The sequence below is a fragment of the Myotis davidii genome, unplaced genomic scaffold (genome assembly GCF_000327345.1).
Source record: "Myotis davidii unplaced genomic scaffold, ASM32734v1 scaffold132, whole genome shotgun sequence".
NCBI lineage: Eukaryota > Metazoa > Chordata > Mammalia > Chiroptera > Vespertilionidae > Myotis > Myotis davidii.
This window is the reverse complement of record NW_006285258.1, coordinates 3,313,121-3,327,188: the sequence shown is the minus strand read 5'-3', so window position 1 is coordinate 3,327,188 and position 14,068 is coordinate 3,313,121. Positions and strand designations below refer to the sequence as shown.

The 14,068-nt window shown below is 36.8% G+C and overlaps 2 protein-coding genes across 2 annotated transcripts in view; one reads left to right on the top strand and one right to left on the bottom strand.

Moving 5' to 3' along the window:
- Positions 1 to 14,068, bottom strand: part of FAM227B (family with sequence similarity 227 member B) — a 208,202-nt gene that overhangs the window by 71,528 nt on the left and 122,606 nt on the right. The gene's annotated exons all lie outside the window — the stretch shown is intronic.
- FGF7 (fibroblast growth factor 7) overlaps positions 1 to 14,068 on the top strand; it is a 64,999-nt gene that overhangs the window by 1,568 nt on the left and 49,363 nt on the right. The gene's annotated exons all lie outside the window — the stretch shown is intronic.

Below are 14,068 nucleotides of genomic sequence, written 5' to 3'. Positions count from 1 at the left end.
GCAAGTTTACTAATATAGTTGAACTGATAACACAAGTTAGTGTGAAAATATATTCTTCATATCCTAAGTTCAAAATGCTCATAAGTTAAGCAAAATATAAATGGTATTATTCACATTGAAATGTGAATGTATCTGCTAGCAAAACTCATTATGAACACTAATAGAGTACTCAGTAAATAGTCACCATAAACCACTTATTAGTTTGAGGAACAGAGAATTTATTTTTAAAAATAATTTTATTTTCTTTGAAAGGATATTTCTGTGATGCAAAATACTTTGTATTCAAAAATGCATTCAGTGACTTGTGCAATTGTGAATTGTTATAAAACAGAAGGAAATCTGTGGTATCCTTATTTGTTCATGTCATAATGAGCTTGCATGTCATAATGTTTAATTATTTACCTAAGTAGAAAAATAGGTTCTTCCTAACATTTTATTTATATAAATCTTCTATGCCATAGTTCTATGGTTCCTTAAGAGGAAGGTAAATGTGAAGGAAGAAATACAAGTGTGTTGGAAAGATGTTAATTCCATGATTTTCAACTAATAAGCCTTAATTTTCCTCAAGTATCAGTTATTCTTTTCATCTTGAAATATCAAGATTGGATTTATCATAGCATTAAATTTAATGGGATAAAATATATACCTCAACATATATATTAGAATTTAAAAGTCCCTGAGTAAAAATAAATTTTGTTTGTATTACTAGCACTTGAACAATGTTATTATTATATCATTTTATAATATCATGTGTTAAAGTCAATTGAAAAGGAATGCCTGGGGATGGTGGTGTAAACATTTGTCTAGGACAGTGCCAGGCTGGCCTAGTAAATATTTAAAACTTTTGTTGTTTATTTAATGAATGGCTTTCAGGCTTCTTAGCTAATTTAACTATAATTGATATAGAATGTTAAGATCATTTTAATGGATTGTGAACAGTTGTGGTTTTATAATTACTGTTATTAATGAAGTTATCATGTTATCCTTAGAATACTGGTCTGATTATACTGATGTTTAGCTAAGGAAATAACTATTTGGAGGAAAGTTATAACTATTTGTGGTTGGCCACTTTTATGTGAGCAACAGAATTTGGCTTGTAATAAATTCATTTATAAGTTGAGATTTATAATGGATAACAGAACTCGATGGCAAAGACTAGGTGAAGTTATAACACTTGGGTCCAATCCCTGTCTGTGAATGACTTTGGAACAATTTCTTACTTTTAAAAATTCTCAATTTTTCATCTGTAAGATGTGGGATATGTACAGATGATCCCCAATATATCTTCTAGTTTACAGCCTATTTTATTTTAAACCACAGAAATTATATAACATAAATGTGGAAAATGTAAGTACTCATAATTATCACACACTGAATGAGATGAAAGTGATATTATCTCAATGGTAAGAATGAGCTGTCAGAACTAATTGAAAATTGTAGTAGTAAGTGTCTTAAACTTAAACCCTGTGGAATTCTTCTATATGCTAACTCCTTTTGAATGCTTTTGTCAAATAATAAAAAAGTGAAAAATTAGATATAAAATCCAGTAAAAATGAATAATATATACAATTATTTGGGATAAAAATATCTACAACTGGAATACATTTACATATGTAAGTTTTATTTATGTTAAAATTTCTTAAAACCATGAAACATAGGCACTTGTAAATATATACACAAAATAATAAAGTTATTTTGTAGTCCGAAATACAATTTAGCATAAACCTTGAGTAACCATAAAGCTACTCTGATAAGCCATTTCTCCTCTAACACTAATTCTGCAGTAAGAAAAAAGGAAAAAGAAATGAAGTGACCTCAGGATATTAATGGGTCTTGAAGGACTGCTTACTTTACCAGTATTAAGCATAGCTACTCATAAGAATGTAGTTTATAAGATATTGCTGAGATAATGGATTGGAGTGAGTAGAGGAGATGGAAAATCTGGATGGATACTTCTGATTTCAGAAGGTGTTGGGCTGGGGTAGGTGGATGGAAAGCCAGAAGGAAGAGAAGGGGTAATGGTAGGGAGCAGGATATGATATCTCACGTCCCATATCTTTAGGTAATTTAAAAAGTTACGTAAGCTACCCTGGGGTGTGAAGATCTCATTTCACTCTATCTTGCTATAGTGGTGTCTTGTGAAATATATTACATTTATATTAGAAGGAAATCGCAGAAAAAGCGTACCAAGGAACCCAATAGAAATAAGACGTATTAGTAGACATATAAGCAAGACCCCACTGTGTAAATGTAGGAACCCATGAGAGGCCAAGAGATGCTGGACCACATTTTGAGTCTTCAGGGGAGAGAAGCTGTTGCTGGAGACCTGGTCCTGAGACTGCATACCATCATCACCGAGGAGACAAGAACCTCTCCTCTCCACTTGCTCTCTCTGGTGGCTCCACATTTAGCCTCACAGTAGGTTTCCAGGTGATGAAACTAGAACTTAACTTGAACTAATACTGGTAAAAGGGTAATAAAAGCATAAAATGCCCCCACCTCACAAGTAAAATACATATGCTGTTGTGCAGGGAAGCATTAATGCCATCATAAAAGGCCTGGCGATGGATGTTCAATGCTTCCACCACTCTTGTCAGAGCTCTCCCCTGGGAGACAGGCCACAGGGTGAATTTAGACAATTGTTGGACCAGGCAACCCATCAGCAGACAGAAGCAATCACTCCACACCTGACAGAAATAACACTGCTGTTTAAGTTGGGAATTGAGGTGCCGAATGAGAGACGGCAGCAGTGCACTGGGAACCGGCAACCGCCCTGAGAGACAGATGTGGAACAGAGCTCAGTCTCTCAGGATGGTCTCCTTCCTTTAGGCATCCAATTACTTAAAAGTTTTGCCTTTACCAGCAATGGTCAATATCTTTTTAAGAAAATAAAAATCCTGAATTGTCATACAGCACTGATCAAAAAAAAAAAAGTATGCCTTACTGGTTATAGTTAAGTTCCATAGCAAGAAAAGGGTTAGCCATTCTGAAAACTGGCCAATGATTTGGCAATACTCTCTTTTGGATTGTTAGACTGTAACGGGATATGGCCTAACAATTGGCAAAAAGCAAATAAACACAGTGCTGTTGGATTTGACTTTGGCTACAAAATCTTCAGCGACTCAATTGTCAACAATTCTTTGGACAAGCTCCTAATCAACAATAATCTCTGCTAGTAGCTACCAAACACACACATCACCTCTAAATATGGCAAACTTGCCTGTGCTCCAAACAGTTCTGAGCAAGTTAACTCAAAGAACAATAATTTACATAGCCAAAGTAAAAAATAAGAAAACCAGGACAACTCCACCTTTAAAAAATAGATAATGAGGAACATAGCCATGGAGTTGAACCAACATCCTAGAATTACTGACAAAATGGAATCCTGTAGAACTGATGACCTGTAGTCCCTTAAGTAAACTGTCAAGGCTCTAAGTTATGGAAGACGGATAAAATTCTGTGGAACAGATTTGAAAATATTAGCTACTTTTGAAAAGTCTAATATTCAAGATTGTTTTTTATCTTATAGGCTCCCTTTTTTGTGGCACTTATGAAGTCCTAATAATTTATTGCCACAGGTACATCTCTTATTTATTTTGTAAGGTCTCACCTATCAGTTTCATTCTCTGCCAACCCAGAGCATCTGAATGTGTGTTTTCCCTCGTTACTCAGCTGTGTCACAACTCTTCAGCCTATAATTTCAGAGCAATCAGAGACGTAAGTAAACTGGACAGAATGCAAGAAGCCAGCTTTTAGACATATGGAAGGGTTTCCTTTTCTACACTTTTCTATTTATCAGCCTTGGCTAAATTGCAATCAGTTGGGGAACTTTAAAAAAAATACTGATGTCAGGTCCTACCCACAAAGATTTTCATTAAATTGATTGGGGGCACAGCCTGGGCATGGAGAATTTTGCTCCCCAGATAACTCTGACATGTTGCCAAAGCTGAGAAAGACGGGGCTGAGAGATCACATTAGATCACTGGGGAAACCATACACAGCTCAGTTATATCAGAGTCCCAAGAAGGTGGGGAGGACCGAGGTATTAGTTTGTTAAAGCTCTCTGGTGATTTTATTGTGCAGGAAAGGTTGAAAACCACGAACTAATGGAACCAGAGGTTCTAATTCAGCCTGAATTGCCTCAGGTGTCCCAGGAATAGTTTTGTACCCTTGGAGGGCTCCAGAGGTAACTTTTCCTGCACCATTTTGAAATGGATTTATTAAGGACGTTCTCCTGGGTCCATTTGAACTCTGACAAATCTCAGGGGTTTCAGCATCTGGAGAACTGGCTTGGAAGTGCACGTGATGACAGCTCTAAAGCTGCTATGTAAAAAGGTTTCTTTGGGGATTGAGTTGGTTGCAGAGATAGCAGGTCCTGTGCCATAGTCACATGATCACAGGCAGGTCCGAGTCTCTCTGACACCTTCAAGCGGTGCTGCAGCAGAGCACCTGTGGTACAGGCATCAGTGCCAGCTCACCTGGCACTTAAATGAGCCACTTACTGCTAGGAATCCTGGAGCCCCCAAATTAAGGTGTCACCGCCTTTGGCCACCCCACAGAGTTCAAAGCAGTGATTGAAAGAGACAACTTCCAGTCTAGAAAACTCAGGGGGAAAGAAACTACAAGCCTAGAGGGTCCATCCAAGTTAGTGAAAAGGATATGAAGCTAGAGGTTTGTTCCCTTTGTAAGTATGGGATTAAGGTGACGTTTTCACTTTTGGAAGAATCCTAGCCTTCTTCCTCTGTATCAAGTAATTTTGGGTAGCACAGTAAGTTCTTTTACATCACTATGAAATAAGGTATTTTAAGTTCACATATGGCATGTAGAAGAAAAGGCAGGAATTGTGTATGGCTAAGTAATAAGCAAAGAAACCTCCTTAAAGGAAATGGTTTTTCATATGCTTTCCTTTTCTAAACCATACCTAATCTTTCATGAAACAACACACACACACACACACACACACACACACACACAGAATTTATTGAGGTATGACTGACATACAAAAAGCTGTACTTATTCAATGTATACAACTTGATAAATTTGGAGGTGAACGTACATCAGCGAAATCAACAGCACAATTTATGCCATAAACATATCCACCACTTCCAAAAGTTTCCTCCTATTCTTTTTACTTATAATAATAATAATAATTTTTGTGATGAGAATACTTAACATAAGATTTATTCTCTTAGCGAATATTTATGTACACAGTACAATAGTGTAAACTACAGGCACTACACTGTACAAACCTCTTGAACCTGTTCATCTTTTGTAACTGCAACTTGATACCCTTTGACAATACCTCACTGTTTCTGCTCCCGAAGCCCTAACAACCACCATTCTACTCTCTGCTTCTATGAGTTACTATCTTAGATTCACCCTATAAGTGGTATCAGGCAGTATTTGCCCTTCTGTGGCTGGTTTATTTCAGTTAGCCTAGTGTCCTCCCAGTACACATATAGTCTTTCCACATGCAGGATGGGAAGTGACATGCAGAGTAAAGGAGGAATCCTGTATTGTTATCAGGAACTAGAAGGAGAAGGCTAACAAACTGGAAAGAGCAACTACTCTTTCTTAAATCAACCTACAGTTCACAGATAGGAAGAGGTAAATGACCTAGGAGCAATAATCAACTCAAGATTGGAAAATGAAGGTCCTCTGCCTTTTACATGGTTCTGAAAGCCACAATAAAGAGTCCCTGAACATTTAGCTTGACCATGATTCACCTCTGCATTTCAGAGTCTACCTGAGATTCTCTATCTAACTTAGAGAAGCCATACCAAATTCACTAACCAAACAAATATCATTCAATTTAGCTAGTTCTTTTTTCAAAAATATATATTTTATTGATTTTCTACAGAGAGAAAAGGAGAGGGATAGGGAGTTAGAAACATGGATGAGAGAGAAACATCGATCAGCTGCTGCCTGCACACCACCTACTGGGGATGTGCCCGCAACCAAGGTACATGCCCTTGACCAGAATCGAACCTGGGGCCCTTCAGTCTGCAGGCCGACACTCTATCCACTGAGCCAAACCAGTTAGGGCTCAAGTTAGTTAGTTTTGAACAGATCTGTATAGTACTATCTAAAGACAAAGGGATTGGGGTGGGGAAGGAGAGAGGAGAGTTATTCAATATGCACTTGCAGGTAAAACTTGCTTTTTAAATGGACAACACCATTCTCAGAGGGAACAGGGTTGATGTACATTGGGGAAGAACAGGGTCTGGAGGATTCTCTCCACTTGCTTTGGTCAACTGCCCTGCAGAGGAATGTAATCATTTCTACTGGGGTGAGCGTTGAGTCCTTGATAGAGCCATTAGCAAGTGTCTTGTTAAGAATAAATAGGAAGAAAATATCTGTTTGTGAACAGGAGAGAAAAAGGCGAGCGAGGAGAGGAAAAGGAACTTTACATAAAACTTAATGGATTTTGCATTTTAAGTTTAGAGAATTTAAGTACAAAAGATTTTCCTAAAATGTAGCTCTACTAACTTTTTGATGTATTTAAACATAAGGGCAATGGAATTCAATAGGTTGATAAGATAGTAGTGGGAGGATTTCTGAGATCAAAACAAACAAAACAAAATAGTATGCAGAGGGGTTAATATGATAATACGACTATTGCAGATGTTACTCAAATAGAAGGCTTGAATCTACTAGTTAAATTTGTGCCCCAAACTGCAATAATCTTTGCATATTTATCAGGACAATTCTGAAACTGACTTTATTTTTATGATGTAAGACAGTAGAGATGAAGTGTATTTAAACATCCTAAAATACCATATTTATCAGGTTCTATTAAAAGCTATTATACTTTCTATTTACCTGCCTATTTGAACTTTAGATGTAATTGTAGATAATGTTGAAAAAATGATTTGAGATGAAATTCAGAATCAATGCAGATCCTTCCTTTTCCTCCCCAAATATTTTTTATTGGTTTTTAGAAAGAGAGGAAGGGAGAGGGGTAGAAAGATAGTGCCCCCTACTGGGGATCCAGCCTACAACCTAAGCATGTGCCTTGACCTGGAATAGAACCAGTGACCTCTTGGTTCCTGGGTCAATCACTGAGCCACACCGGCTAGGCAATGCAGATCTTTCTTAACGCAGCAATTTCAAACTTTGTTTCTTAGATCACTAGTGTTCCTGCAGATATTAATGTTGCTTCCTGCAGCACAATTTCCATGGCTAACCAACTGAGAAATATTAAGTTAAACAAAGTTGAACAAGCTTTTCACCAAATAAATTCTCTAAGCCTATACCACACTAATATGAATTACAAAACTCTAGGAGAAGACTATATATGATTTTCCAAATTTATTTGACAACAGACCACACACAACCCTCTCACCCTCCTCACTCTCACCCTTGATTGGGTAAAACATTTAAATTTCATTACATTGAAAAGTGAGAGCTACTGGATCTATCTATTGTGTAGTGAAGAACTAAAATCAAGCTTCCACTAAGTTGTTTGTTCCAAATTAAAAGGCTATAAGATTGACCTGAGTATTGAACCAAGAATTTGTGCCAAAGTCAGGAGCCATGTCTTGGATTATTAGGGTAATATTTAGGGTATGAATTCTGGGCTGAAATCCAGAGATTTGCAGTAAGATTTAAACCTACTTTAAAGATCTTTCTGGGTTCTGAGCAACTTTACAGAATCATTCTCCTAATTTGAAATGATGCCCAATACCTATTATTTGGGCGACCTAGAAACCAACTCCAAACTAGAAACATTTTAGGATTTCAAGATGATTGAAAATTTCTTATCTTATGTACCTGAAAACAAGAAACTTTTGCTTTATTATTCAAAAAAGTAGCTTGAGCAAAAGCTGAAGTGCTTTCAATTGTACCAATAAAGAACAAATTTCATTTACTGGCCAAAAACTAGAAATGTGAAATTTAGCATAACCTAGAGGGAGAATTGCAAATTTAATGAATTAATTGCAATATCATTTGAACAGGTCACTTATTGAAGACTATAAATAGAATTGTCCTTCTAGCCATACACAGCACATTTGCCTTGTCTTATGGTTCTTCACGCTTGCATTTGGCAATGCCACTAGAATGCCAGTTCTGGTGGATTAAGTATCATGTCTTACTCTTCCTTCTATCTCCCAATGAGAGAAGAAATAGCACTTAGTCCAATGTAAGAGGTGGGAGAAGAGAGAAGGATTGGCAATCACTCAGTATATTTCTCCCTTAAGTTTTTACACATCTAAAACTAGTTACAAGTAAGAAATAGATTACTAAGTTTTCAAAATTTGATGTGGACAAGAATTAAAACTTTGCTGAAATAAAAGAGAAGTGCAACTCTCTTCTTTCTTATTCTCTATCATTAAAAATGTTCTGGCCTTTATAACCTATTTGACTTAGTGTTTTCTAGGTAATTTCAAGGAACTAGTGAATAAGTTTTATTGTAGAGGCCAAGGATCTAAGCATGTACAGTTACCACTGGTGATACAAGAACGGTGATTGGCAGGGCATGATAAAGACAAATCCTGGAAGAGCTATGGCCCTCTTCAACACCCATTCTTATTCTCATTTGACTATCAACTAATCCCAGTATCTCAAAAACTATATAAAGAAAAATATAATCATAGTTGACATTGACTTAAGGAATATCTGCATTAAAAAAAGAGAGGAAAAGTCTTTAAGAATTAAATGAGCTATACTGGTAAAAAAACAAGCAGTGGGCTATAAATTTTAGTAGGGATCTGCCTACTCTTTATTAGCACTTATAAGACTGGTCCTGGACTTGGTGCGCAATGTTGAAGGGAGAAGAGGACATGTATGTAGGGATAAAGAGCTGGGGAGAAGTGCCAAGTTGGTGAATACAGTATGAATTTGTTTTAGTGCCAGTGGCCTGATTCTTGGAGAGGCTCTTGGTGTCCTGTTGTGTCTCTAACTGGACTTCTGACCACAGGCTTGGCAAGTCTGGTAAATGCTGAGGCAGTATTCATAGGGAGTTCACCTGTAGGCAGTGGACAGCTTTCTCCCTGTTTGCTTGAATAATAAAGATATCATGTAAAACTTTGAAAGGATGGTGACTGCTTTTTTCAGGTTTTTACTAATTCAATAAATAATCATTGATACTCCCTATGCCAGACTGATGTTTCAGTAGTAAGTAGTAAATAGTAGTTAAGTCCATAATCCATGTTTTTAGAGAATTAGCAGTTTAGTTGGGGGTGGAGGGTGAACTATGAGTCAGAGGAGGAAAGTGGAGAGCATATTAGGGTTTGCCTAAATCAAATTGAGGAGGGTAGCATGGAATTCTTTTCTCAAAGAAAAATGACCTGAAGAATAATCAGAATGAAAGAGCAAACAAATGTATTACCTTCAGAGGACATACTTTGTGCAGATGATTGGTAATAAGAGAGTACTGCAAGGTTGGGAAATGGAAAGTGACTTAATATTTTTCTAGGTATCAATATTAAGCTCGCAAAGATTAACTTTCTTTTTTTTTCTATTCAAAATATGAGAAAAATACTTGACCTTTATTAACTTTCAGACTTTTTCTGGTTACCCTGTTTACTAAAAATGGCTATTTCCTTTAAAAGGTAACATTTTTGAAGGCATAATATAAATTGGAATGGTAAAGTAAACATAAATTAAATTGCTTTTCTGGATAACTGCATATTTTTCTCTTTTTAATTCTTTTTTGATCTTTGATCACAATTACAACCTGCTTAAATCAACTATTCACAGATAAGCATTGTAAAAGCTACATTACCCTTATGGAGGACTTCTCTCCTCTCCCATAATAGTTTCTAAAAGAGTGAGAGAAACAATGGTTTTGAGGAATATGTTTAGCCTTTTAAGGACAAAGTTACGGAGGTTGTCTGCCACATTTTTAAAGATAAGACATTATCATTAGAGCTGGATCACCTGTTTCAGCTATTTAACCAGACACTCAGTAGTCAAGCAGCTGGCATAGTTTTACTCCCTGTAAATCATGAAGTAGGGAATGAGCTGAGATGTTTTTCTACTGAGATAAATCTACTGAAGTCTCTCTGTTTCTGAGAAATTGTGCTCAATCCTCTTTCTGCATAAATAATGCATAAAATAAAGTTGGGTGTTTAGCAGACATACAAAGGTGCTATACACTTTGAAAAGATTCTGGCCAAACTTGGTCTTCAAATTTTCTAAATGTCTTGAAGTTGATCAGATATTGAATAATAATTCATTTCCAAAGAAAAGAAGCATAAATCTATATATCATGGTTGTTGAGTTGTACTTGAACTTAAAATTTATGATGTTTTAAAGTATTATTTAATATCATTATTAAAGTTATTGCAATGTGTAGAAATAAATTTTGTTTGTTTTTGTCATAAATTGTCTAATTTAGTCTATGTAAAATTGCACAATGTACAACTGGGAACATTTTTATTGAGCTAAATAGATGTAATTCTTTTAAAATACATATACCAATATTAAAATTGGTGCAATTGGACACTTCATTCCATTTTAATTATTTCTAAAAATACCTCTTTGTTGTAAGCTTGCAATCCCCATTAGTCCATTTCACTGAAGAAAAGACCCCTTGGAGATTGACTGGTTTGATAAGTTTGCTAGTGTACAATTTCTAGTTTTAAAATTATATATAGGCCTGTTTTGCTTCTTATTTAGGCATTGTTAACTTTAATTAAGAAAGATTAGTCTTTAAAGTTAGCTGATAATTGAAATGATCATATCAAAATTTCTGTTTGAAATGATTGCTTTCTTGAAATGTTTGATGGTTAGTTAATTTACAAAGGGTAGACACTGAATAGTAGGCCCAATGAATAAAAACTTGGGCCTACTAAACTTGGGCTTATGCATTAAAGAGCAACAAGTTCATGTTCAGAATACTCCTTTAAACCTCCCAGTTTCCTTAAAGCCAACACAAGTTATTAAGAGACTTGGAAGGGGAAGAAGCGAGGCATTTTTTGTTGTTGTTGATGTTAATCCTCACCTGAGGATATTTTTTTCCATTGATTTTTAGATAGAGTGGAAGGGAGGGAGGGAGAGAGGAAGAAGAGAAGGAGAGGGAGGGGAGAGGAATAGAAAGGAGAGGGGAGAGAGGAGAGAGAAAGAGAGAGAGAAGAGGGAGAGAGGGGTCAATGTGAGAGGAAGAGACACATTGATTGGTTGCTTCCTGCACATGCCTCAACTGGGGCCTGGGATAGAACCTGCAACTAGGTACATGCCCTTGACTGGGAACCGAACCCTCCCTCCACCCAGTGTTGTGTGGGCTGATGCTCTAACCATTAAATCACCCAAGCCAGAGCGAAGTGAGGCATTTTTAAGTAACATTTCACTCCAGAAAAAAAACACAGGCCATTTATATTATTTTAAGATAATAAGAACAACTACTTTAAGAGGTAAACATATTAAGTGGTTATTATGTACCTGGCCCTATGGACACTTTATATATATTATCAAATTTCTAATCATCACAGAACACTTAAGGTTGTAGAGTTATCCTCACTTTGCAGAGGGGGCAACTTTGGCTCACAGAGTTAAGTAACTTGCTCTCGGTTTCATAGCTAGTAACTGTCAGAGTTGGGATGTGAACCCAGGAGGGTTTAACTCCAAAGCATAATTTTAGTTTTCACCACATGTCACTGGCATTATTAAAATATCACCTATTAATTTGCACCATGTAGTGGGATAATTTGTATGTGAAGAACTATAAACAGCTGACATTTTCTTCTCTGTAATATGACCTAATGAGCAGTTGGCATTATCTTTTTATCATTAAATAAAAACTTGACTCCAACTTTCCTTGTACACATCTCCATCTGCCTTCCTCTGAGTTGGCATAGAACTTTTAGTTTATTTTGCTAACAAATTGCTAGAGATGCCACAAAATTTAAGTTAGTTGTATTTTAAACACGTTTCTGTTATTTATTAAAAATATTTATACTTCTGTTAATTGTCCTCAATTGTTATAGAATATATAGATATGTACAATTTAATTTTAGAGAATAAATCTGTTAATTTTAGCAGTACAGCCAGATAGTTTCCCTCTCCAAAGGCCACTAAATCCAAACAGAACAAACACAAAAACAAATAAAAGAAACAGCAGAGAGTGTTCTAACAAGCACTTCTGAAGGATAGTTGGAAAAAAAATAGTTTACTGGCAAATTGGTTCTTTCTTTGGTCCATGATTATTATGTTCTCAATTTATTTCCAATCCCCTTAGAACTTTGCCCAATTAAAAGAAAAAGGCAAAAGAAAGGGAATAAAAATGATGGGTTAGAGCAAAGACATTATATCTGGGTAAATCATATATCTCTGTTTCTCTTTTTTTTTGCCCCCTGAGAATTAGACATATGCATTATTTGTGACTGATTGACTTGAGTTTCTTTCAACATCTTGAAAAAATCTTGGAATGCTTGTATTTTGAAAGTTGCAGTGCCTCTTTCCAGAAACTAGAATACTATATCCTGTATTGCAATATTGATTGAGCATATATTGTGTGCTATGTACTGTGGCTACATAGAAAAATATGGAAAAGATCCACTATTTGGAAAATTTCAGCCCACTTGGAAGACCAACACCAAAGACTCAATTTTAATAGAATGCAGTATGTGATAAAGATATGTTCAGGAAGAAGTTAGGAGGTCATAGTGAAGGGCCAATCACAGAACCAGGGAGAGACTGAGCAAGACTTTTGAAGGACCTTATACATTTGAACTGTATACATCTTGAAGAGTTAGTGGGAGTGAACCAGGCTAGCTAGAAGGGGATAGGGAATGGGGAATGAGTAAGAATAAAGGGCACTTCTTCCTGGAAATAGTACATGTAGAAAATTGAATGGTGTGTGGGAATTAGTGTTTCAGGAGTATCAAATTCAAAGTAGGAATCAGGGAGAGATGAGACTACAGACCATTTTAGGGAACAAGTACTTTATCCTTATCTATCTATAGAAAGAGATAATATGCAAATTAGGCTGGGATGCTGTAAGGGTCACAACCAGCTCAGGAGGAGGGACCTGGTGTGGGCCCAGAGCCTGAGAGAACAACAGACAGGCTGGTCCACGCCCAGCCCCGAAGCTGGAGAGAACAACACACAGGGGGGCTGGCTCCCAGCCCCAGCCCCATGGCCGTGGCTGGGGGCCGGGTTCAATTCTGGTCAAGAGCATGTACCTAGGTTGCAGGTTCCTCCCTGGTGGGGCCCAGGTCAGGGCTCATGCAGGAGGCAACCACTTGAAGTGTGCCTCTAACAACATTGATGTTTCTCTCTGTCTTTCCTTCTCTCTTCCACATTCTCTAAAAATCAATGGGAAAATATCCTCATATGAGGATAAAAAGAAAGAAAGAAATGTCATATCCTATGAAAGAGACATCTTGAAAATGCCTAAAGAAAGTTGTCATTTTTTCGTGGTAAAGGGACTGGAGTCCGTGTTGATGAAAACACCTTGGTGGCTGTGGCAGCCAGCAGTGGCAGCAGCAGCAGGGTGATGGGAGTGGCGCCTTCCCCTGATCAGCCCAGTTGCCTCCCGCAGACATCCCCTGAGGGCTCCCGGACTGTGAGAGGGGGCAGGCTGGGCTGAGGGACCCCCCCACCCAGTGCATGTTTTTTGTGCACCAGGCCTCTAGTAGGTAATAAGGAGCTACTGAAGAAGAATGCAGAAGCAGTAACTAATAAAAAATAATCAGTTATTTATATTTTTCACAAAAGTGACTTGATGGTTAATATTTGCTAATAACCTGAACACTTATTTTAATAAAAATTTAACCAATTTTCTTACCAAAGTTTCTTATCAGAACTACCCACAGTAGCAAAATTAGCTCATGTTCATTAATATTCATTACCTTGCTCTACCCACTCTTTATATAAGGGTTTATGAATGGACTTAATTGTCAATTAGGAGAAAAGGGAAAAAAAAAGTAGGCTTACACAATTCATTTATGATTTATCGGTCTTAGTTTATCATACCAATAGTGCTCTTTTTTAATGATATTTATTTTATATATATATATTTTTTAATATATTTTTTATTGATTAAGATATTACATATGCCCCACATCGCCCTCCACCCCACCTACCCCGCCCCCGCTCATCCCCTCCCCCCCCCCCCCCCCCC